Raw genomic sequence first — 21,818 nt, 5'->3', positions numbered from 1 at the left:
GGGAATTACTGGATAACTCACCTGAGGAATTACGGGACGTAAACCTTGAGGCATTCCGGAAGGAATATCGTAACTAGTTTCTGCAAAAAAAAACCTACAGGAACTCCGGATAAATCCCTTAAATAATTTCCGAAGTTATATTTACTGCAATCCCCGTAGAAATCCCTAGAGGCATCACTGGAGGAATTCCTGGAGCATTTCCTGAAAACTCATTGAAGGCATTGCTGTTGCAATATTTGAAGAAATCTCTGTTAGGATATCAGATGAAAAAAGTACTGGGGAAATATCTGGAACAGGTCCAAGAGGAATCACAGCAGAAATAAGTTGATAAACGAATTCCAGGAGAATTTCCAACAAGATTTTCTACAGAAATTTTAGAAGCAATACCAAGAGAATTTCGTTTAGGAATACCATGAGGTAAGCTTGGGAAAATCACAAGAAAAACCCCCGAAAAATCCATAGAGGATGCCTAATTTGGGAAATCTAATAGAGGAATCCTAGTAAATTTCTAGAGTAATTTTCATATGAGTAATAACTGAAGGCATTTTTAGTGGGACATTTTAAGAAATTCCTAGAAGGTTCCCTAAACGAATCCTAAGAGGAATTCTTGAAAAATCCCTAGATTTATTCATCAGTAGGCCTTTCTAGGGGCACGTTCTCCTCCATTTGGAAAATTTATGCCATCCGCAAATTTATTCATGGATGAATGTACGGAGTAATTCATAGAGGTTTTTTTTTATATCTGTATTAACGATATTTTTAGCCTTAGGCTAGTTCATCTCGGGACCCACGCTTTACTTCCTTTCCGAAGGAAGAACCCACATTTTGTGAGTTTGTCGGGAGCGGGATTCGATCCCAGGTCCTCGGCGTGATAGTCACGTGCTTTAACCATCACACCAGGTCCGCTCCTACAGCTTCATAGAGGTATTATTGCAGAAATATCTACAGAAATATCTGAATACGTCACTAAAGAAGTTTATGTAGAAATTACTGGATAAAGTCCTGCAGGAATACCCAGCAGGAGTTCCTGAAGAAATCCCTGGGGGTATCACAAGAAGAATGCATGCACAATTTTTAGGAAAATATCTGAAAGGTTTTTATACAAATTTCTATGAAAAATCTTGAAGGAAATTCCTGTATTAATCAAAGCAGAAATTCCAGTAGAATTTCTTGAAAGAATCCCTAGGAAAATCCATAGAGAAATTCCTGGATAAATCCACGTACATCTCCGTTGGAGTCCATGTAGAATTTTTTGGAAAAAAAAACCTGCAGGAATACTAGCAAGAATTGTTGGAGGCATCCCAGCAGGAGTTCCTGAAAGAATATCAAGAAAAGTTTCTTGAGGAATCACAGAAGGAATGCTTCTCCGGGGGTACTAGCTATCGGCCACAACAGGTTGCGTTGATTTTTACATAATTTTCGCCGACATTTTGATCCCTTAAGAATCTTTTTCAAGGCTCAATTTAGTATAAATTAAAAAAGTAATTTCACATCTTAAAAAAGTGGGTCTTGAAAGGTTTTCGGTTTGCAACCCTCCCAAGTAACACACTTGTCACAGAAGAGTAACGGCCACGCAGGTTTTTGTTGCCAAGAAGTCACTGTGACTTACTTCTAACAAATACATACTAACTTGCTAGATGTGAGTCACAGTGACTTCTGCGGATCAAAAACTTGCGCCGCCGTGACTCTTCTGTGACAAGTGTGTTACTTGGGCTATCGTAGGAAACTTAAATTTCTGGATATGCTGTGACTAAATTTATAGTATCACTATCACTTCTGTTCTTTTGGTTATTGGTTGATGATTTTGTATCGATGCTTGAAAAAGCTTCTATCGGCGATCGAAACGTCGGCGAATATTCTTTAAAAATCAACGCAACTTGTTGTGAATGAACGGGAACATTTGAATGGATCGTTATAGAATCCTTGCAAGAATTCCTGGAAGAATTTCCTAGAGAAATTCAAGAATTTCTGGAGGAATCCCACCACGAATTCCGTAAGGGTTTTTAATGGATAAATCGCTGGAAGAATCCCGACAGCAATTTCTGCAGTAATCAAAGCAAGAAATATATACAACATAAATCTCATCATAAATTTTTGGAGCAATCCCTACCAGTAAACCTGGAGTAATCCTAAAGATGCCGAAAAGAAGAAGTAATTTGGTAGACTTGTAATCACAACAACAAGCAACGTTTGTTGTTTGTTCTGTTCCAGAGAACAGTCTTTAAGTGCATATAGCCGATGTGGTAAGCACACGTGCAATCAGCAAAACCATGCTGAGGGTAACGGGTTCAATTCCCGGCTGGCCCAAAAACGTTTCATAATGGAAATTTCCTTAACTACCTTGTGTATAAAAAAAACTTCATGAATACCACACAATATACATATACAAAATAACCATTGGCAGTGGAGGATCCCAGTTAATAATTGTGAAAATTTTTATAAAACACTTAGCTGATGAGCAGGCCGTGACCCAGTTGGAACGTTACACCAAGACGAGAGGTAGCGAGAATCTTTCAGCAATTTAAAAAGATATTGGTTCAAAACATTTGCTAGGGTTGGGCACTAAAACGGTGTAAATGTGTTAGTTTGCACATCATTACACTGTTTGTCATTATGCCAAATATTTGCCATTGAAGTTCGACAATTATCCAAGGTTGCTATGATTCACGTTGTGTTGGTCATTTGTTGGGTTTGTTTGGCCAAATATATGTCATGTCTAAGGGGACCTTTATAAAACTAACAGAGTTCTATCAAGGAGTAACACAAATATTTTTTCAGCCATTTTACCAAAATTTTTCTCAAAATATTTACCAGAAATAACTTCAATAATAGTGCCAGAAGGCCCCTCAAAATGTTCACGCATTCTTCCCAAAATTCTTCTGGAAGATCTGTACGAAATATGTTTTATAATAGGGTAAAGGCACTAAACTTCGCCCTCAAAAAGTCTGCTCTAATCTTCGTCACTTCATACATAAGCAATGGAATTTATATGGAGTGGACGTAGCGTAGAGAAGTGGCGAAAACTAGTGCTTTTATCCTATATTAATTTTGATTAAAACAACAGACATTTCATCATTCAATTGGGTTTTTGAATTTTAAGAAATGTATTAACGATTGTTATTATTAACTGTATTAGCTGTGCAAGTGCTTAGAAGCAGGTGCTGTCTCACGTTCAGGCGTTATGCCGATAAGAATAAGAAAAGAACGCATCACCTAAAATTTCGCCGTAAATGATCAGCTAAAACGGGAAGTGTTAAGAGCCAGTTCGCGAGAGCCGCAACCCCTTCTTGTATCGATGGGCTCCGATTGAGCTGAAATTTTCAGGGTATGGTTTTCCATATAAAAGATGATATCTGGCCGATTTTCAGATTTTTCCGTTAGGGGGAAGTGGGGTAAAATAGCCCTCAAAGATTTCATGTCTAAAAATAGGTAAAATCACTAAAATCGCAATAACTTCCGCAAAAGCTAACGGATTCAGCTGAAATTTTTCATGGACACTCTATTCCTATGGCACTTCCATTTAAGCCAAGCGTTGGATATTCTTTGATATTTAACTTGGAGAAATAGGTTATTTTCATTATTTTTTTGACGATTTTCACGGCGTCCGTTTTCGTACCAACAGAACTAGGATAAAAAACTGAGTACTACGTTTTGAAGGATTACCCAAGAGCTTTCATTTGATATGTGACCCAGATGCGCCAACTCAAAAATTTTCGAAAAAAAAAAAATTTCTCGGGGTATGCATTTTACCCCATATTCTTAGCTGTCTAAAAAGAAGTGTTGTCGCAAATTATGACAACGTTATTTAACTTTCAAGGGTTTTTCTTCAATAATAATTCAACAGAAAAATGATGACTAAGAAATGCAATTATTGGATTTTTTTCATTTGGGGAAAGTAGGGTAAAACGGACTAACTCAACCTCCTTTAGAAATAATTTTGCTACGATGTTCTCTGATCGGACTCGAATTTTCAGAGTTCTTTATTCTATTCGAGAATAGATGCTTTATCACAAATTATTTCTTTTTCTCGAGAGGATAACGGGGTAAAACAATTCTCAGAAAAATATGTTGAAAATAATCAAGATTTCAAAACCTACAAATATTTTGGTAAAACTTGGCGAAATTTCATGAAATTAAAAGAAATTTCTTAATTTTTATTGATTATTCAAATGAGCAAGTCTGACAAGCTTTTTGACTTCGAGAAATGTCACAGATTAGCACGTGGTGTGCGATTCACCGGATTCTTTCTCAATTTTTCTTTTGACATGCATCTCCATGGTTCAATTTTCCCTCTTTTTTTTCTCGTGAAAGTTGCTGCAGTGCACAATGGTCCACGAAAAAGATTTACGAGGGAAGATGCATTCTGTGCCTTCAAATGTTTTTTTGGACAAATATGGTCTTCTACAATGTTGTTCCCAAAAATAAGTCTCTCTTTTCAATGTAAATAAAAATTAGGGTGGTCCATATTTTCAAATAAATTGTGAGTGTAATGTTAACATAAAAAAATTTATCAAATACATGCCTGGTACATTCTAACAGAAAATTAAAAGCCAATCAACTATATGTTATTGCTTTAAATTTTTGTAAAATATATTAAGAGTGTCATGAAAACTTCATTATTTTTTTATCAAATACGTCCAGTATTCTTTTTCGAATAATTTAAAAGCAAAAAAAAACAAGTATTGAATTCAATTTTTATTTGTTGACTACTTTGTGAGAAAAATGTGGTATTTTTCTAGTATTTCGAGCGAAATTAATTATGAGTGTAATATAACATCACTAGTATTGTTCAAATAAACCCACTCAATTTCAAAGTATAAAAACTACATGTCATTGATTTAAAGTTTGGCTTATTGGCTTTTTTTGTGTAAAAATGTGATATTTTCGTACATTTTTTGATAAAACAAAATATTAGTGTCATGTAAACTTTAAAATTTTATCAACATTATGTCCAGTACATTCTATTGGAAATTTAAAGCCAAAAAACTAAATGTTATGGCTTTAAAATTTGGTTTATTCACTATTTTGTATGAAAATTATGGTATTTTTTGTAACTTTTTGAGTAAAATATATTAAGAGTGTCATAAAACGTGACTATTGTTCATCAAATATGTCCTGAACTCTTTCACAAATAATTTCAAGGCAAAAAACTGCAATGCATTGTAAGCCATTTTTATTTGTTAACCATTTTGTGTGAGAAATGTGGTACTTTCGATGGTTTTTGAGTAAATCAAAATATGAGTGTAATGAAAACATCACTATTATTCTTCAAGTATGTCCCTCAAACTACTAAGAACAATTCAAGGCTAAAAAACTACAAGTTATCGTTTTAATTTTGGTTTTGTTGACTACTTTGGGTAAAAAATATTGAATTTTCATAGTTCTTCGGGTAAAACAAAATAAGAGTGTAATTAAAACATTTTTATTTTTAATCAAAAAATGTCCAGTACAATCCTACGAACAATTTAAGACCAAAAAAACTATATGTCATCGCTTTGAATTTTGATTTATTGCTTATTTTATGTGAAAAATAGGGTGTTTTAGCAGTTTTTTCAGTAATTTAATATATCAGTGTACTGAAAAATCACTTATTTTGCATAAACATGTTCACTCCGGCTGTACGCATGATTTAGGGTCGAAAAAGTCATATGTCATCGCTTTAAATTTTATTTTATTGATCACAGTGTGCAAAAAATGCGTTCTCAAAAAAACTAGGAAGTGCCTTTTGCTTAATAACTTTAGGTAGACGCATCTATTTTGAAATATTTAAGATCACAGAGAACAGACATCCAGGCTAGAACAAATTTCATTCGGAAGGTTGTGTAAGGATTTGAATCTTTACTTGAGTAAGGTTGCCAACCGATGACAACACTAACGCCACACTGATAAAATACTTTCGTAAAAGCTCAACGAATATGCTTCGTAAAAGCAGTTTTCGTAAATTGAAAGCAATTTGCGTAAAATGTACAGTCCATTCGTACCACCACGCTGAAACAGTACAAATGGAGTTGTATCATGTACGAAATCACGAATCCGACAGACGCTAAGCTTGCTCATTCGTAGATTTTAGCTGCCGCTTTGTAGAATGAAACAAAACAAACAAATGTCAAACGTTTTTTACTAACCATGCGTAAAAAGAAAATTTCGCTTCGTAGAATGCAACAAAGTTTGGCAGTCATCACTGATGTTTGAGTGGAGCGCATATACAACAAAGCAACCTGTTTTCATGTGCATATGACGGTGCGTATGCGAGAAGAGGAAAGGAAGCATGCTCTCAGTTGGAAGTAAAAGTTATTTATAAATTGAATCAGAATAGAAAGCGTTCTGGTTGTTTCCGGACGGTTTCAACAAGCGCCTACAGATGGATGTCTAGCACTGGTAGGTATCAATCAGAAGATACGTGTTCGGAGCCTGTAAAAACCAAGCTGATATACGCGTGCTATTTTTTTTTTCAACATGATTTACGTCGGTCCGACAAAAAAAGAGACAGAAAAAATCTGTGTTATTGTGTCGGAGTGAACTTTTTTTACGAAACGAGCTCAGGCGCACTACGAATCTTTTCGTTGCAGAAAACAACGAATGGCATTCGTAAACCGGACGAGCGATTTCGTACAATGCAACAAAATATTTTTTCAGTGTAGTACATACACTCTGCAAGATAGGCGTATAGAAATTATTATTCTATTGATCGATATTGAATGGTGTTTGTTAAAAACAATGTGAAAAATACCACAGAATGTAATTTGTGCAATTGCCATATGGCAGACATCAACAACAACTAACAATAACTGTGTTGAATATTAGATCAAAATTAGGGTAATTTATATCCCATTTCAATCTACAGAATATCTCATCACTTCTCACCTCATGTGCGATAATGACATCCGTCTAAGCGTCATCACCATCGTCATCGAATTGAACGTAAAGGAGGAAGCGCTTCCTAGGAAACCGGAATGTCTCGTGATGCGCTATCGGCCACAACACATAATCCCGATAATCCCTCGTGATCTCAATCTACCGTCCTACCCGCACAAGCAGACAGTTTTTTTTGTTCCAACTTTCGCAGTGGGTCCTCGACGGCGGAAGTCAGCGCAGCGACGAGCGCGCGCGCGCGCGGAAAGTCACACACATTCGATAATCACCGATGTGCAACTTTGCTCTGTCGTAAAAAAAACCTCCTCCGTCCGTCCAAAGTAAAAGACACTCTCCTCACTATACACTGTCTCTCAGCAGCGCGTCCCACTCATCCGCCTTGCAAATAACGAATGCTCCTCCACTTCACTTGTTCAATCGCATCTTGATGTATCAATTAAGTCGGAACGACAACGTGAATGTTTTTGTTATGATCATATAACTCTGCCATTCGTTTCGCTGGTTCGTTTCTTTCCGCAAACCACCTCGGTCTGGTTTTGGTGGATGGTTTTGCGATGATGATAACTGACCATTGCCGCTGCACTGGTTTGGTTCTGAGAGGCGCTGCATGTACGTACTACTGATAAGAACCATTACGGTTTTATATAGCTATGTCATTGTACGCGGTGGATCAATGACATAATGTTACCCGGTGACGGTTTTTCATAAGAATAGGGTTACCATGTGTGTTATTTTCAAGTATTGAGATTGTGACATACAAACCTTTTGCAATAGGTGATGCGTTGGGACCATTCACGATACTTCTGGAGCATTGAACTTTGTCAAGACTGAAAAGGCCATTTCCACAGATTTTGTAGAAGATCTTCCGCGGAGTGAAGACCCGATCCGTTGCCGACCGGCCGTCGCCGAAGCGGGCTTGATAACTTCCCAGACACTCATGTGCTTTCGGTCATAGACGACGGAAAATGGTCTAAGATAACTCGAAAGTTCTCACATTCCAAATTATAGCATTTCTTGTAAATGAGGTGATCTTCCTTATACATCTCCGGTAGCTTTTCAATTTTCCGGTTGTTGAGCAGACAACTTTTCTGAGCTTATCTTGGTGAGTTCAACTGTGATACCATTCTTATCAGTTACTTTGTTGTTTTAAATGTGGTAGATAGCATCGTTAGCTTCTCTGAGCTTTCCTGAGACTCGTTTTTTGCCCGTCCTCTGCTACACGTAGTCGTATTCGTTTCCTCCACTGCCTCGTTTTCGATACTAATCGAAATGCTTCTTCCACCTTTCAATAATCTCACGTCCGTCCAACAAGAGGCTCTCAACCATATCACTGCACATTGCAGCTTGCGGTACGAATCCATTACAGGTACCACTTCCGTGTATTTTGAGAACGGTACAGTAGTTTAATTTCCTAGGCAGATCTGCTGCTTCCGGTTCTGTTTATATTGTTCCCCGTTATACCAGGATTCATACTGCAGCATTACTGCCCGCGCTACGTTCTTTTCCTTCAAAACATCTCTACGCTTCATGTCGAACCAATTATTGTGTTGACTCCGTTTTACGTACACAACGGTATCAGGCATTAGATAACAGTACGTTGGCGCCAGAAGCACGTTCTCCTCCATTTGGGAAATTTGTGCCATCACCATGAACACGAGCCTGTTCATCATCTACCTGAGGGAGAGGGAAAGGAATAAAGGATACGATAGGGAAAAGAACAGATAGGGAAATAGGATTGTCACCCCTAGAAGAGGACACTGAAGCATAAGCGTATATTACAATGGGTTCAAACAGCGCCCTGAAAAGCGTAAATAAAGCCCACAGTTTTTAGATGTTTTACTCGGTTTTCTATACCGAAAAAGAGCGCTGTTCAGCTGGACCGAACCAGCCTGGTCGTGGTGGAGATGTATCGTAGAATGTAACTGTGATATGGAATTGAGGAAATAAGTGATCTAGTTGCGATGGTAGTTCAGAGTAAACTAACGTTCACATATATTCCTTTCATCGTTTTCACCTCGATCGTTACGACATCTCTTTGGAAATACGAACATCGAATGACATATCGAACGCGCTAGGGGTGCGCAAGTAGTACATATATATCACCCGGATTAACCGAAAGGCCATATTGCCGACACCAATTCTCAACTACCTGAAGGGCGCTTTGCATCAGGTTCAAAAGGGTGTTGGTATACTAACAATGTTAGGTAGTCGTCGGCTGGTAGGAAACCGCTATTATTGAGTTGCCTCATTAGCGTATCTGCTACGAAATTCCACAAAAGCGGTGACAAGTCTCCCCCTTGGGGGCATCCACAAACACTCAATTTCCTAATCGCTGCTTGACGCAATGCCGAGAAGAGATGTCGGTTTTTGAGCGTTTGGTGAATCCAATTGGGAATTATTGGTGATTTGGGATGTTCGAGGCTTCGACTGTTTTGGGGATAACGATTTGTGGGAGTTCGGCGTTGCAGTCAACAGAAGGCACCAACAATTGCCTAATCGTAGGGACGAATCCTAAACGGTCGTTCTAGAGATCTGAACTCCCACCAATCGTTATCATTGGAGATATACCATGACTCCGTGTGGCTTCCAAAATGGCATCGAAAGGCACGTTGTCAAAAGCACCCTCGATATCTAAGAAAACATCCAAGCAAGATTGCTTTTGAGCGAATGGCTTCTCGATGTCGTAAACAACTTTGTGTAGAGGAGTCACAGTGGACTTTCCAGATTGGTAAGCATGTTGGTTCACATGAAGAGGCACATTGGCCAGATGAACATCACGGATGTGATGATCGACAATGCGTTCTAAGCATTTCAGAAGAAAAGAGGTCAAACTGATAGGTCTGAAGCTCTTTGCTTCTTCATACGACGCACGACCCTCTTTCGGAATAAACTTTATAGTAATATCCCGCCAGGATTTGGGATAATGTACCCTGTAGCAAAACTGCAAACAAGTAGGTGTTTCAAAATATGTTTGAAATGACCAAATCCGTTCTGAAGCAAAATAGGATAAATCCCATCTGCCCCAGGAGATTTGAAAGGAGCAAAGCTATTTAGCCCGGGTAGAGCCTAATGGCAAAAGAATGGCAAATTTTACCATTAAAACAGAATGTTTGAATGGCAAAATGTGTTATTTGTTTGTTTGAAATAAGAGTTAAAATAACAAAAATAATAACAAAATTTTGGTAGCAGAAAAACTTAAAAATAACTTATTTTGCCATTGTAATAACAAAGTAATGGTAAAGCATGCGGATAAAATTGAAGAACAAAATAAGTTATTATTGAGATATTGATAACAAAATAAGACCCAAATTAACTGTTATCGGTGAATAACAAAATATGACATTCTTGAGTTATTGATAACAGAATAAGAACAAATTTAGCTGTTTATGTGGCGATCAAAATAATGATAGGTTTAGTTGTTCAAATTCAATTTTAAAATAATGGTAGATTCAGTTATTATTTCAAAGTAGCAGAAGAAAGGTAAAATGAGCTTTTTTTTTCAATAAAATTTAAGTTCATCAATCAATGTAAAAACAGTTTTATTTTGTGGAAATTAAAAACTCAAAACGAAACGAACTTAAAAGTCAAAGTCACTTTGATGAACGTAGCCACCGTTGCCCCGCGATCTACTCTGGCTTCTTCTATTTAGGAACGTTTGCGCAGCGTAGGGTTGTTAGGGTAGATAGATACGTCGTTTCACAAATTATACTCTTTAATTGTTTGAGTTCTATATTAACATAAATTGATGTGCATCAAATAGAATCCATTTCGAATCAAACACACAGCTGAGAATCCGGATTTGTTTACTTTTGCGAGATACGTCGAATTGAAAAGTTATGCTTGAAATATACAATATAATAGTTAATGGTATATTAAGGGTAAAATATGTTATGGGGCCTAATGTTTATAAATAATTTCTCACAATATCAAAATAATGGCAAATTTAGCTAGGAATGTAAATTATGTTATTGTTTTGATATTTTATACAATTCATTATAAAAAGTGCTAAATTGCAAGTTTTACCATGATAGTAATTTTTGTTATTCATGTGTTATTTAGCATTATTCATGAATAACATATCAATGACAAGATTTGCTATGATTGTATATTTTGCTATTGATTTACCATTTTAAGTTTTTCATAATAACAGAAGAATGGCAAAACGAGATATGATGGCAAAACCAGTTATTATTTTGTCCTTTGTTTGTCATTAGTCTCTACTCGGGAGTGCCCACTCAATCGATTCTAAAGTTATGATACTCCGAGCCGAATCATAACTACAAGAAAAGACATCAGGTTCATCCGAAGATGTAATATATCCACACATCCGGGTCTCCAGTTAGCCTAGTGGTTAAGGCTATGGATCGCCAATCCGGAGGCGGTGGGTTCGATTCCCGTTCCGGTCGAGAAAATTTTCTCGACTCCCTGGGCATAGTGTATCATTGTTCTTGCCTCACAATATACAAATTCAAGCAATGGCAGGCAAAGGAAGCCCTTCAATTAATAACTGTGGCAATGCTCAAAGAACACTAAGTTGAAGCGAGGCAGTCCAAGTCCCAGTCGGGACGTCGAGCCATAAAGAAGAAGAAGAAGAAGAACATCCGGGGAAGTGTGTATTTACTGAATAAACATTCAAAAACATCCTCATCAGAGGAAGTGAAATCGCCTTTTGGCAAACGAAGTTCGTTCACTCGGAAATCTTTAGAATTCGCAAGGATTTTATTCAACCGACTGACTTCACTCAAACTAAAAACATGTACAAAGGTTTTTCCAGCCGGATCGTTCAGCAGACCGAAGAGCTTTTTGGTAGGTCTTGCGAGCCGACCTGAATGCCTCCGACCCAGCAGAACGTCGTCTGTTCCAACTCCTTCTACATTGTTTCCTGAGCTTCGCCAGATCAGAGTTCCGCCAAGGGGTTCCTCTTGTGGTCTTCACAGACCGCAGAGGGCAAGCTTGTTCAAAAGCTTCCATGATGAAGGCCGTTGTAGTATCAATGGCATCATCTAAATCACTTGGAGTGTCAATGGATGGCAAATTAAATGAAATTTGACCGTAACCAAATCAGTAAAGAGATCCCATGTGGTTGACCGGGGATTCCTGAAACGGAAAGTTTACGAAGTAGCATTCACATGCTCAAAAACGGTACAGCATTGGTCAGATAAAGATTCTTAATTTGGCACATGCCAATTTGTCAACTCGTGACTAATTATTATCATTTTTATCTTCTTCAATTATTATTACAGCCCTAGGCTGGCTCATCTCTGCCGTGACTAATTCTGACTGGAGTATTAGCATCACTGTCAACAATTAGGGGAAGGCCTTTTGAAGTGCAGTATGTGATGACTTGCTCGAAAGCGACTCTGAAAAAGCATCCATAAGGGATGGTTCATCTTGCGGTTAATAAACCGAACAAAAGACGTATTTCTTGTTGAGAATTCCAATAGAAACGTGAATTGTGATAACACTTACACCTCTGGTGATTAATTCAGAGATGAGTGTATTAACGATTGCGTTGTTGACAAGCACACATGCTCGAGGCATGGCAAGCGAGTTCGCCATTTCATTTTTGATGAAAATAGCAAACAGCGGGTTCACATGGTTTCCAAGTTAGAAATTCCCCTTACGAATGTAAGGTTCTTAGGCTGAAGCCACTTGGGCTGTCCCATTTTACTGATGTCTGCCAAGATTGATCGTTGCTGTTTTTTTACGCTGAAGATTGATCTGAGCTATCCTAACCATTTTCGCGGATTTGTCGCGGATTTATGTGCCACGACGCGGATTTCGCGGATCCTTGAAATTTGGTCGCGATTTTCGCGGATTTGTCTGATTTAAGTCGCGCATTTCGCGGATGCCTGTCTGTATGGCAGTTGTAATTTACTTGAAAACCATTTTTAATTTCTGTTAAACTTATTTCCATCGAAGTTTTTGTCAAACGTTATCTTTTGCAGTTTCAAAGTAGTTTCTGTTTTAAAAAACTTTTGAAAACTACAAAATATATTGAAAGTCGCAAATTTATGCAAATTTCTCCAACAAGTTAAAAGTTTTTTAAATAATATGACAGCAGATATCACAAATGTTTGCGAAGAAAAGGTCATGCAATTTTGTTGAACCGATTTTATATTTTCGTAAGAAAAACAATACGCAAAGATTAATGGTGTCTCTACAATTTCTCTAGATTCTGATGGTATTTCCCAAATTGGTTGAATTTCTCTGCTGAGATATCGCAACTTTGATTTCAGTTTTTTGTCCTGTACCTACAGGCTTATATCCAGGATTGAGATCTTTCAATTCGATTCTCTGCATTCCAATTCTGAAAAAAAAATATACCGAAAATTTCCGCACTGGTTTATTATGCAACTGAAATGACTTGCATAATGAAAAATAGTTGCTAAAAATGTTGTATGTAACTCGTTGGAAAACTCGATTTTTTCAGCACTCTTCGTATTTATCATGCTGAAAAAATCTTTTTTTTTTTTGCAACTCGTTACATAAATTACTATTCATTCCGGGATTCAGCATTAGATATTTGTTTCGAAAACTCTTATTTTTTGCATATTGGAAGAATCTAAGCAACAAATTATTTCTAAAACTCACCTTTCTTTTTTTCACTTCGATAAGCGTACCTAGTAGTTAATAAAATAGGACAATTTTGATGGTCTGCTTCAAAGGTTATCACAACTTTAACATTATATTTTCTCCTGTTACTAAAATAGAACGGCTCATAATCCCTTTTTGTAGGAAAAAGTTCTTCTTGTCCAGCAACGTCGTTATTTATATCTGGTTAACCATGGTTATAAAACGTTGCCCTTATCCAAACTATGAAGTATTTCTTCACTTGAATGGTTGTTCCTTGGCCCCCTGAGCCATTCGGCGGGATCTGCTTCGATTTCTGCTACTCTGTAAAATGCAACTGGTGCAATATGGTCACTCGAATCACAAAACTGGAATGTAGTTCCAGTTCCCTAAAAGCCAATCCAAGCGGCTCGTCATGATAAACCTCAAGAAAATCCAACAACTATTTGGTCTCAACATCTACACCGGTCTAATAACTGGACACTGCCCCTGTAGATACCATCTACAAAAGATCGAAGTTGTCCTAATGGCCGCTTCTGTGACGAGGAGACACAAACATCAGAACATATCCTCTGCTATTGTAGAGCTCTCACCTATCGTAGGCTCAAAGCTCTTGACAAACCCTTCTTAGGGCTTGCTGTCATATGAGTCGTATTCCCCAAGGACGTGGTTGGCTTCATAAAGCTAGGCTCACCAGAATGGGAGAACACACTGTATTTCATCACAAGCTGGTCTTGAGTTCAATCGATAAGGACAGTAACAAACATGTTACTGAACTGAGATACTTCACAAAAAAACCCAGATTGATCCACCTAGTGGTGATAGTGCCTTTCTCGTCGATTATGTACTCATGATCTTTACGTCGACATTAGCCGATCCTGAGAACACTTATACGCTTAATACGATTCATGTAAAATTTGACCTTCTTATGAACTCAAATTGTGCGTGTAGAGTTCAATTATTACGTAACGGTTGATATTTGACCATATGCGTAGATTTTTTTTTCACTATTTATGATCCTCTATCACTCCTTAAAAAGTTTGCATTCACGAGCCTACCACCCTGTATGGTCTGAACCTATTTGCTTGCTAACGTTCATAAGGTTATCAAAAAAGCCACGCTTTGCTGTGCCGCATGCATAGGTTTGGTTCAATTTTATATTTGACCGCTTTCGGAGGGACACCCGGAACTAGTTCCGGCACTAGCGGCAGTCCCTAATGTGGTCTTAGCCTACTTCCTTGATAACCAGTCATCAAGCCGTTATTTGTTGTATCGCATACATGGGATTGGTTCTCTTTTATATAAGGCCATTTCCGGTGGGACACCCGGTTACGGATCCGGAGCAAAACCGGATCAGATATGGTCTAAGACTATTTTTTTGCTAATCATTCATCAGGTTATCGGAAAAGCCGCTTTTTGATGTGTCGCATGCATGGGCTTGGTTCACTATATATTCGGACACCCGGAACTGGTTCCGGAATACAACCGGCAGTCCCCAATTTGGTCTGAGCCAACTTCCTTAATAACCGGCCATCAGGTTATTGGAAAAGCCGTGATTTGATGTGTCGCATGCTTGGGTTTGGTTTACTTTTATATTTGGCCACTTTCGTCGGGCCCCCCGCCGGAACTGGATCCGGAACACTACCGATTCAGATATGGTCTGATACTATTTTCCTGCTAACTATCCATCAGGTTACCGAAAATGCCGCTGCTTGATGTGTCGCATGAATGGGTTATGTTCAATTTTATATTTGGCCACTTCCGGCGGGCCACCCAGAATCGATTCCGGAACACTACCGGTTCAGATATGGTCTGAGATTATTTTCCTGCTAACCGTTCATCAGATAAACAAAAATGCCGTGGTTTGATGGGTCGCATGCATGGGTTTGTTGCATTTTCATGTCTGACCCCTTCCGGAGGTACCGGTCCGGAACACCTAAATGGCCATAACTCCGGAACGGCTGGACCGATTCGAACCATTTTCAATAGGAAACAATGGGACCAGATTCCACGTCGAATGAACCATCGGTCATTAAAATTGGTTGAGGTTTACTGCCAAAAAGTGATGTGAGTTTATTTGTACACACACATACACACACACATACACACATACACACACACAGACATCACCTCAATTCGTCGAGCTGAGTCGATTGGTATATGTGACTCGACTCTCCGGGCTTTCTATCAAAAAGTCATTTTTGGAGTGAACATATAGCCTTTCCAGTACACTTAGTGTACGAGAAAGGCAAAAATGGTTTATCACAAAATAATTTTAAAACCTGGTATCGGGTCCAGAGATAGTTGTTCCTGAAGCTTTGGGAATCTCAATACATTTTCTGTAATAACACTAACAAAGGTTGACGAAAAATGTGTCCCTAATGAAAAATCGTTGAAAACTTCATAAGATCTACGAAACTATTATTAAATACATGTCATTATTCAGTACAAAATCTGGTTCAATATGGAATTTGAATATTTATGTACGTGTCGCGGATTTGTTTCTCGAGTCGCGGATTTTATTTCCGAAGTCGCGAATTTCGCGGATGATATTTTGGAAATTTTGTAACAGCCCTGGTTTCGGGTCCTTAGTATCTGTGCAAAATTTGGGCACGATCGGTTGCGTCTACACTTTGCGCATTGCAATTGAAATTTGTATGGGAAAACATACTTTTTTGCATTTTTGTTATAAGTTGAAGAAGTTTATCTGAAACTTTTTAACCGATACTGTAAAATGATAGCCTAGGATGTTCTGAAAAACTTTGTTGAAGACCGCAAAGCGATCCGATGCTTGAGAAAATAGTTATAACCAACGCACCGCATGTATGTGTTTATGTTTTAAAATGTAAAGGAATAACAATAGCAACAAATTCATGTTGTTTCGCCAAGCAATGCCAACGCTATAACTTTTTTCATAAGCATCAGATCACTTCGCGGTCTTCGACAAAGTTTTTCAGCACACCCTAGGCTATGTTTTTTCATGTTCGGTTACATGGTTTTAGAAAAAATCGAGCTTGTTATGAGAGAAATGCAAAAAAGTGTGTTTTCCCTTGTAAAACCCCATACAAACTTCAAACGCGATGCGCAAAACGTAGATATAACCGATCCTGCCCAAATTTTGCACACTTATTTGGGTCCTGAAATGAGATCAAAGAAGCTTTGATCTGATGGGATATCATTGAATTTTTAATTTTTTCATATAAACGATGACCCACTCTAATAAGCATAAGCATTTAACTCACACATGCTCTCACTTAAAAATTGTCCTAGTTCTCTCTCTTTATCTCTCTTTGAAAACCTTTCTATTGAACTCTGATTGGTTCAGCTCAATGGATCATTGTAGCCAACTTTTTCGCTATTCACCACATCAGAACAAAAGCGCCACCGGATGTGGATTGTAACACAGTGACAGCGGCTGAGTTATGTCAAACACAAACACACATGTCTACGGTGGCGCTATCTGTTCTTTTCATAGCGGCCGTTTCAGTTATTTTAGTGATCCATTGATAGAGAACTCAAAGTACCTCCCTTTGGAATAACAATAATGAAAAGATCAAAAATATGCATTAGACTTAAGTTAGCTGTACGTGTTCTTGGCAAACGACTGGAATTATGTTGATCGGATGAATTTGGCACTCTCAGTCTTGAAAATCAAACGATTTATTTTATTCTGCCCGACGTTTCGGCCATGGGATGTGGCCTTTTTCAAGGGAAAAATTGGTCTATCGTTTTTATCCTAAATTGTCTGGTTTTGTGGTTGTCGGTTGGTTATGATCTGGGCTTTTTTGTGGTGATTTTGTGGGAACTTTTTTCATTAACTTTACACAGTACTTGATCCACCAACGACACCAAGACACCAACCGTCGTTGGTGGATCAAGTAGTACTGTGTAAAGTTAATGAAAAAAGTTCCCACAAAATCACCACAAAAAAGCCCAGATCATGATCAACCGACAACCACAAAACCAGACAATTTCGGACAATTTCGAACAGAATAAAATAAATCGTTTGATTTTCAAGACTGAGAGTGCCAAATTCATCCGGTTAGCTGTACGTTTGGAAACTTTAATAAAATCAGTCTTCAGACAACCATCATCGTGATATCTACTAATCGAACAGATATCACATGGCGACCGTGACAGGACAGATATCACAGTAGATCGGTTGAACAGTTTTCTTTGAGATTCGACTTTGGATATGTATGATTGAAGGTTACGCCTTTCAGTCTTAGGAGGAATAATCTCCAAATATAGTTATTTATTTCGTAATTTCGTTAGTGCGTTTGGAAAAGTTGCTGTGGAGCACCTGAGAATTGAACCAATGAAGATCCACTTACAAAGCAACGTACGATCTTCGCGAAGTAAACTTACAAAACATTCATTTGATCACACTACCCGCCAATAATATCGAATCGTTGCAATACTCAGTATTGCAGCACCCAAAAAGTTTGGCATCACCCAAAATAAGAAGAAGAAATATAATAAACCTAGAACCAATTAGGTTGTGGGTACGAGTTGCATTTTGAAAGAGAATTAGGGGGGTCATAAGTGATTTGTGCCTCAAAGACCTGAAATAATCACATTTTAGGGTGATGCCAAACTTTTTTGGGTGCTGCAATATTCAGTATGAGTGTTGCAACATGCGATTCCATATTTATGGCGGGTAGTGTATGTAGTTTATTTTAGAACTCATAGTACAACTTCCATAGATGATGCGGTTTTGTATCGATAGTAGTATTCTTCTTCTTCTTCTTCTTCTTCTTCTTCTTCTTCTTCTTCTTCTTCTTCTTCTTCTTCTTCTTGCAATAACGTTCTTTCTGGGACAGAACCTATCTCTCAGCATAGTGCTCTATGAGTACTTCCACAGTTATTAACAGCTAGATTCCTCTGCCAACGACGTGTGGCAGCAAGAAGGTACTCTATGTTCAGGGAAGTTAAGGAAAATTTCTTTACATCTTATTGATAGTGACGTAGTCAACTACACATTGAGCTAAACGAATTACTTCATTGATCAACGAAGCACTCGAATTGACTGAATCCGTTGAAAATTGTACCTCAAATGCTGAATCCTGTTCTGTGTGACATGGGCACTTCCAGCACAATTCTGAACAACAACGCATAGTCAGCTGCAGAACACATGGTAACCCTATTCAGTAACCCCTTGGGGATGCAACGGAGGGGTGGCTCCAGAAATAGCAACGAACAGCGGCTGTTACGATTATACTCGGGTGAGAGACACATTCCAGTAACCGTAACTCACACACGACTGCCACAATGAGGCCTCCGCCACCAACCACCAACCAGCAAAGCTTCCACACGATAATGATGATGATGCTCGAAAAGAACATATACCTACTCAAGTGAAGTGTCATCGTAGTCGTCGTCATCCATCTACTTAGAGTGGTTTCCGATTGGTTGTTTGCTGATAGCAAATTGTTATTGTCACGATAACATCCCCCTCACAGTTTCAGCAGAACAACGCAACGCACCGCAACGGCTGAGAGCTCTGTAGGTAAACTGATAAGAGCTGCGCGCCGCGATGAGATAGCACAACTGACCGACGACGGCCGGATAGATTCGAGCCTACGAATTCTCATTTGCAAAGTGGTACTCGATTGAAAAACACACGACACACCGTCGTCGTGGAGACGAAAGTAGTTCAGGTATAATTGAAAATAATCGCACTGTGAAAATCGTTGCTGAAATAGATTGATTGTCGTTGACCTTGAAGTAATTGGGGAGCGCGATCTGCGCGAAACTGGATATCGTGGGGGAAGACGCGTGTGACGGGTTTGTTTACGAGAAAAACAAGGAACAACTAGATGAACGGCTAAAGACACGTGCACGTGAGTGTATTGTGAATATGTGATACAAGTGCGGATCAGTTTGCTGCGGTGTTAGGTACACTCCTAGCTTGTCAATCAAGTTTGCTGTTCCAGGAGGTTCAAGGCTTCGCTTCCGACAATATAAACAAGCCCTACATTTTCATTAGTTTCATTGAAGTTACGTATAGTTGGATGGTTGCAATGAAAAATTTGGTCATCCCAATTTCTGGCTTGTCGTCACAATAAATTGTTATCAGTGAAGTATGTATGCTGCTAATAAATGGAACTTGCTGATTACTTTTTATCTGCAGATTGTAATTGCACACGTTTTGTACGGCAGGGTACTACCATCTTCGGTTATTCTCTTTGAGGCAAAATGTGAAATTGCAAGAGAATCAAAGATAAAGGTGCAGTCTCCAGAGGAACGTATTCTATCAGTTCTAAGAGCTATCTGCTAAGAAAAAGTTGCAAGGTTGTTCAGAAGCCTTGGAGTTTGATATGATTGCCTATGTTATATTTTAGAAGGTAACTTGTAATGCTTCGCACCTCTCTCAATTTTTATCAAAAGGCTTATTATCTAAGTCCAATACATATTTATGCAGGCTCTATTTAGTTGCTATTGTATAAATGTTTCAAGTAAAATTACTTTTTCTTTTAAAATTGCACTACTTGGACGTTGGATATTTTTTACTATTTTAAAAATATAACATTTCTAGATTGAGTTTAAATAAGGGCGAAAGTAACATGAGAGAGTTCTCTTCATCGACTCTCTCTTCTGCAAACTAAAGTGACAAGATGCAAAATAAATCGAACTTTTTTACACTTAGACGCTAGATTGCATCACAACCTAGCGATTTATAGCATAGCATAGCATAGCCGACCGTACACATCCTGGGGTGGCTGTCAATAGAGACGTGAAATGCGCCAGAAAAGTTGCCTGGGAGTGGACAAACCTTTCATTGAACGATCTCTTTGTTTGACACCTGGCCAGGTCCTTACGATCAGCGGGGATGGGGAGGAAATGTTGATTAGATATCTATGATAAGATAATGTCCAAGAACTTGGGCCACCTCATAGATATCTGGAGTTAGAAATTGGATGGGGAGGTATATGGGAAGCTTTCCATGGCGAAAAAGCAAAGCGTGTTGTTGATTAACATTTAAGAATTGTCATTTACCTGATTACCGCTGGAAAAGTAAACTTTTGTAGCAAAAAGTTAAGGTTGTTTAATCTCACCATAATTTAACTACGCTAGATCGTCATCCGGAATGATTCGGCTTTGAAGCAGCAACACCAGAAAATGACAGCTGTGAGGAACCTGCTGTCCGAGTTCAGACGCCGCCGGGAATCCAGTTTTGTGAATTATCTGGTGAATTTGAAGCGAATCAGCGTACCGTTGAAAATTACCATAGCCGGTCACCAGATTGTGAAAGAAAAGACGGCACATATCGGACATTTCAGCAACTGCGGCCAAGAGTCCATCATCAGAAGTTCCAGCTGTGTTCTTCCTATAGTTCAACACAATTTGATTTCTGAATTTTCATCTTTACACAAAAAACTTCACCAATAGCACTAAACGGTTGACATCAGCCGAATTCTATTTAAGTTCAAATTCCACGAGCACGAAAAAAATCGTGACAGAAAGTTTTTCACACGCAACCGCGCGCATGGCCTACTCAGGTTCACCATTTCAACAACTACCTCATTGCATTGTAATACATTTCTGCATCACAACCTAGCGATTTATGACCAAAAAGTGGAACCATACTTGCATCTTGTCACTTTAATTTGCAGAAGAGAGAGTCGATGAACTCTCTCAGGGGTCTTTCGCCCTTATTTAAACTCAATCTAGATTTTATCGATGACCACTCTTTTCCCAAAAACTATAAAAAAGGACGAATAAATTTCCTGAGAAAATGAAGAGCCTGATTTGGTGTGTTTGTTACTGTATATCATTTTGAAACATTTATGTCTAAACGTTAAACACAACGTTGCGATAGCGGTCATTACCACTAACAGCATCCAAATTGCAGTGATACCTATATGAGTTCTGATGAGATTGGCTAATTGCATTAAAGTCAAATCTGTGCATTTGTCCAGGAATACTTAGAACGGAATATTGCTGCCAAGGGGGAGCCGATCAGTGGGTTGGTGGAGATGTAATGATGAAACATATGAATTAGGGGATAGCCCTCTGGCAAATCCGGCGCATTATTGGCTCCTCTTCACTTGAGTAAATGCGTTTTTCATTAAACTGAAAAATGCTCAAAGTGGCTTCGCGAACCAAATACGAGTGCGTACCAGCTTCGTTAGCTCGCGAGTGAAGAAGTGCGAATATATTCAGGCCTCTGTTGTTAACGAGTAGGTTTGCTTTGCGTTTGTGCCTGCTCAGCTGCACTCCTCAGTATTTTCCATCCCTGCCAAACGCTTCCACTTGTGTGGTAGAATATCATCTTCCTTGAGACGAACCATCGTTCTTCGCCGTTAAGGTTGCTTCGCTGTCTTATAATACGTAGAACACCACTTCCAAAATTTGATGGCTGCATCTTT

General features: G+C 38.5%; 2 protein-coding genes across 11 annotated transcripts in view; one reads left to right on the top strand and one right to left on the bottom strand.

The window, feature by feature from the left end:
• LOC109398102 (mitoferrin) overlaps window positions 1-21,818 on the top strand; it is a 367,824-nt gene that overhangs the window by 308,861 nt on the left and 37,145 nt on the right. The window contains exon 1 of one of the 10 annotated variants that reach the window (XM_029877675.2): window positions 18,947-19,106. The exons of 8 other annotated variants lie outside the window; for them this stretch is intronic. The gene's annotated coding sequence lies outside the window, so the exon portion shown is untranslated. Of the gene's footprint in view, window positions 1-18,946; window positions 19,107-19,142; window positions 19,290-21,818 lie in introns of those variants that run through there. One more of the 10 variants, XM_062853921.1, reaches the window with a different exon arrangement.
• LOC134286925 (uncharacterized) overlaps window positions 1-21,818 on the bottom strand; it is a 76,231-nt gene that overhangs the window by 47,678 nt on the left and 6,735 nt on the right. The window lies entirely within an intron of this gene.

This window comes from Aedes albopictus, chromosome 2 (assembly GCF_035046485.1).
Source record: "Aedes albopictus strain Foshan chromosome 2, AalbF5, whole genome shotgun sequence".
In the NCBI taxonomy this organism is placed as follows: Eukaryota; Metazoa; Arthropoda; class Insecta; order Diptera; family Culicidae; genus Aedes; species Aedes albopictus.
The sequence above is the reverse complement of the archived record's forward strand: the minus strand, read 5'-3'. Positions and strand labels throughout refer to the sequence as shown.